This window comes from Limulus polyphemus, unplaced genomic scaffold (genome assembly GCF_000517525.1).
Source record: "Limulus polyphemus unplaced genomic scaffold, Limulus_polyphemus-2.1.2 Scaffold3288, whole genome shotgun sequence".
NCBI lineage: Eukaryota > Metazoa > Arthropoda > Merostomata > Xiphosura > Limulidae > Limulus > Limulus polyphemus.
In genome coordinates, this window is record NW_013668898.1 from 47631 (window position 1) to 52462 (window position 4832).

The 4832-nt window shown below is 32.2% G+C and overlaps 1 protein-coding gene across 1 annotated transcript in view; it reads left to right on the forward strand.

The window, feature by feature from the left end:
- The first annotated feature begins 1888 nt into the window (after nucleotides 1–1888).
- Nucleotides 1889–4832, forward strand: part of LOC106469076 — a 22937-nt gene continuing 19993 nt past the window's right edge. The window contains exons 1-3 of the mRNA XM_013929531.2: nucleotides 1889–1893; nucleotides 2482–2747; nucleotides 4295–4441. The gene's annotated coding sequence lies outside the window, so the exon portion shown is untranslated. The remainder of the gene's footprint in view (nucleotides 1894–2481; nucleotides 2748–4294; nucleotides 4442–4832) is intronic.

Consider the following 4832-nt stretch of genomic DNA (forward strand, 5'->3'; position numbering starts at 1 on the left):
CTCCTAGTCCTACTATTTTCACTGTTAAGTAAGAAAAAGATGTGATGAATCAACACTATTAATTCCCTTTACAAACTTAAACACCTCAATCAGACCCCCCCCCTAATTATTCTTTTTTTTTTTAAAGAGAAAACAATTTGAGAGATCTCAACCTCTCATCATATGACAATCCCTCCATCCCAGGCACCATTCTAGTAACCATTTCCAACAATTCAATGTCTTTCCTAAGATAAGGAGCCCATACTGAACACAGTATTCCAAATATGGTCTAACCAGTGACCTATACAATGAAATTATAACCTCTTTAGACTTGTATTTGCTGTAAAAATTCACAAGAACTGGTGATTCTGCGTGCACAGAACGCAAGACGTTTAATAAGATTTTCTTTGAAATGACATGGAACAAAACAAAAGAGAGTCCAGTGTAGGTGAGTTCTGTTAACAGCCAACGTCAAAATGTCCTTATTTGTTAAACATAGTAGTGTCAGGAAAGGGTAGAACAGAGTATTGTTGACGTTCAAGGGAGAACTTAATTTTAACATGGTTACAATTCATAATTTCTACAATTTTCGCTAAATATAGCTATTATAAATATGTGATTAGAGCTCATTAGGACAATCCCTCAGCCAACTATTCTCATGAAAAAAATATTAAACTATTACAGGTGCTAAGCTTGACACCATGCAGTTTTGGCGCTTTTAGAAGAGATTATCTGGTCTGACTTTGGAAAAGTTGAGATCGCTGTTTTCCAAAAGGCGCCAAGACTCACCGGTAGAAAATGTGTCCTTTATTTAGTTATTTTAATTTTTTTGTCATTTCTCATTCCCGTGCTGACGTATTATATAAGCACATCTATCCCTGCCTGGTTCAGTGCTTATAAAACATGTAGATCGTGCCTAACTAAATGTCCAAGTGCAAAGATAAATTGTCAGAAACTAAATAACAATGACACAACGATTATGTGTAATGTTGTAATACTATTTTACGCATTCGGGTCTGATTTGATCAAAGCATCGTTACTATTTCTGGTTATCAAAAATAAAACATAATCTTATATACTTTCGAATATATTAATATTTAAAATAAATACAGAGTTAGTATAAATAACATGTATACATTTTTCAAAAAATGAAACAGTTACGTGTATGATGATGAATAAGTACAGCTTTGGATTGGTATGTGCAATCTGGTAGATTACACAATTCTTCGTAAATTTTCATTTTCGCTAAACCGAGAAAAAGCTGTTGAAGAAAAGCATTTAGCATTATTCCACTATAGTGTCCAGCTTACTTTCCGAACATAGCCTTAATTTTATTTATACTCACAGTTTCAATTAAAATACATATTTCAAAAAGGTTATCAGTATCTGTATGAAATGTAAGGCGACTGTTTTTTTGTTTGTTTGTTTTTACTGTTGCTGATACTGAAGAGAAATAAATTAGATTTTCAAGGGCTGTCCTTAACAGTTATAAACTATTTAATAATCGTCCCCGATGTTTCGATAGTAAATTTCCAAAGTTGAAATGCTAAAATCTGAGGCTCGATTCCTCACGGTGGATAAGGCGCAGACAGCCCATTAAGTAGATTTGCGCTAAAGAAAAAAAAACATCACCAACAACATTTGAAAATCTTTTTCATTGGTCAGCGTACTCAATATTTAATTTGTCGAGGTATTATGTTTAATAAGATTAAAGTACATCTACGTGTTATTAATAATTCGACTGTTTACTTACCTAGATTTTTTTTCCCCAAAGGTTAGGTTGTTTTAGTAACATTTATATTAAGGAATATATATATATATATATATATATATATATATAGTAGTAGGTTTAGTTAAAGCGTCTGATGGGAATTTAGAGTGGTTCCAATTCCCAGAGTTCCATGTCGAGCGAAAGTAAGATAGCGAGGTCGTAACTCTGGCCTTGTTTGGCAGTGTAATTTTTAAATGAACTAAAATTCCTAGAAACTCTTGGACATTAATAGTTATGCTTATTGTTCTGTTGGGAATAGATAATTTGATAGTATTGCCCATAAAAATTAATAAAATGAGTGAGTCAAAGATTTGTTTCTGTCTAAAAAGTAGCCCTACTCCTATCACTTGTGCATAATGTTAATGAGTGATATTTTCATTAAAAAGAAACAAAACACATTGTGACACTTTTCTAGCTTAGGTTGTACTTATAATGAATAAGCTTACAAATAAAATATTTTTTTTTGAAATCAGGACAATATATGCAATTATTAGTGTCCAAGATTCTTCATTTAACTTGTAACCTTTGTAACTAACCGTAGCAGTAGCACTAGCAGTAACAAATATAAGAACATACCCCCCTGGAGAAACTAGGTGTATCCACAAGTTAGCGTAATATTAACTACTAGTACTAGTAGTAAACAGCGGACATTGATAAGTTATCCTCTTGTTGAGTTTTATAATTAACAAAAGTTCTTGTTTGAAACCAATTTATTTAATCATTATTTCTAGTTTGTATACAGGTCGTTGTTTATTATAAAAGCTACACTGGCTGTATATTTGTGCGGGAAATATCTGTCTAACCACGAAGATCGTGCGTTTGTGGAATATGTTGTTGAAGACATTGAATTCTTCACTGGCGAAGCTAAGCCTAACGAAGAATATAAACGCGTTCAACTTCCAGATTGTAAGACAACCAAGAAACATAAAAGAAGTGGATCTCCAAATGACAATTGCCAGTATACAGTCTTGACTTTTGTTGACTCCAGACGAAACAGGTATATTAACAACTTAAACAAGTAAAATATGTAACTGGAAACTTGTGTTGTTACTGTTACCATAACATTAACAATTAAAAATAAGTCTAAGGAAAACTAGCCCAAAATTATTTGAGGCCCTGCACCTGCTTGTTAGTATTAAATTTAAAGTTAAGTTTTAATTATACATTTTTATCATCTACCAGTTTCAAGACAATCCCCAAATTTTGAGATAAGTATTACAGTAGTGTAACATATAGAGATTTGTTTATATTGTATATTTATTTATTTTTTTCACCTCCTAATCTTATTGTGTTTTCGTGAAACACCTCAATAGGTTAAAGTGGTGAATATACTTTTGTTGTCTTGTTTTTACTTGCAATCACTACATTATCTTCTGTAACTTTGCTTTGTTTTCTTTACTTACATTATAATCAACAGGTTGAGCTTCCAGTATATGTATGACCAGGGTTACCAGTTGTCCGAGTTTTTAGCCACATTTTTTTCTGTTCTTTGATATGTACAGTTTTTCATTATATAAAGCCCCATTATATTTTACTTGGAGATTCACTTGACAAAGACAGGTCATTTGATATATTGTTCCTTCCAATCTTTAACGTTTTTTTAAAACCAAATCAGTTACTTGGCAGCCATGGGAATTGGAATATGAAAACAAAAAAAGCAAAATTTTTCTTTTGAGTAAGTTCAAAACAACTTAGGCCCCATTTTTTAATTTTCTTTATCATTTTTTTATTAACTAGATAATTTTTTAACAAATTTTGTTTGTCAGTGATTTTAAGATGCGATAAACATCAGATTATTTAGCTAATGTTAAAGAGTGTGTTACTGTAACCTAAACTGTTTCAGAGCTGTTACAGTGTCGCTCCATTTGGTAAAAAATGTCCCTGTATTTCACTCTGGAAATCTGGTAACGCAAGGTATTGTCCTCTATGGTTAATATTTTTCTTGTAATAGCATAATATTCGTTGCCTATGAGGAATATCACTGTAATACCTGTATTATATAAGAATCAATTTTTTTGTGGTTTCTATTAAATTATAGCATGTATTTATATTTCTAAAAACATTTTTAAGGAGGGTGAATTTATAGTTTTTGTTGCTAAGTGTTGTTTATTACAGGGACTCCCACTTACTTGAAATTCTTATATTAACAGATATAAGGATGAAAGTAAAACAGTATATCAGAGGAAAAATAAGTATATTACAACTGGGTATGATATTCCAGCACATTAAAGAACACTATTTTTGTGTCACGGAATGACAAGTGTATCCGTTATTTGTTCACATAATTACTGATAACGTACGAGTACTTTTCATGTCTGTTTGTCTGGTAAACGTACTTATTTTTATCTTTCTTTAGTGTCCTGGTATTTGTTCACATAATTACTGATAACGTACGAGTACTTTTCGTGTCTGTTTGTCTGGTAAACGTACTTATTTTTATCTTTCTTTAGTGTCCTGTTATTTGTTCACATGATTACTGATAACGTACGAGTACTTTTCGTGTCTGTTTGTCTGGTAAACGTACTTATTTTTATCTTTCTTTAGTGTCCTGGTATTTCCTCCATTACCAAAAAGATTTCGTTATTTGACACACAAGATTGTAGAAGAAGAGTTTTCTTACCTGCAGAGTTTTTCGATAGGAGACGAGGAAAAACGGCGAACGGTGGTGTGTAGTGGTGAAATACCTCTACAGTAAGTGTGTTTGTTACATACTATTTTATTTCTCGGTTCCTTTTGAAGTCAGATAAAATCTTCTACACTTCTTTAAATGTTGTGGTGGTAGCTGGAGCTTACACTTCCCAAACTCTGTGTGTGTACTATTAAAACTAACTGCACAGAATTAACCAACTATATAATACATAAGTAACCAATGCATTGTCTGTATAGGTGTGGGGGATAAGTTAGTAAATTGTATAGAAGAGTGGCTGGATGGAAGAAAGCAGAGGGTTGTTACAAATGGGGTTCAGTCAAACTGGATTAATGATACAAGTGGGATGCCTCAGGGCTCAGTCATAGACTTTTGCTCTTTTTGATTTACATCAATGACATAGATGAAGGAATGGTCAATAAATTACTTAAATTT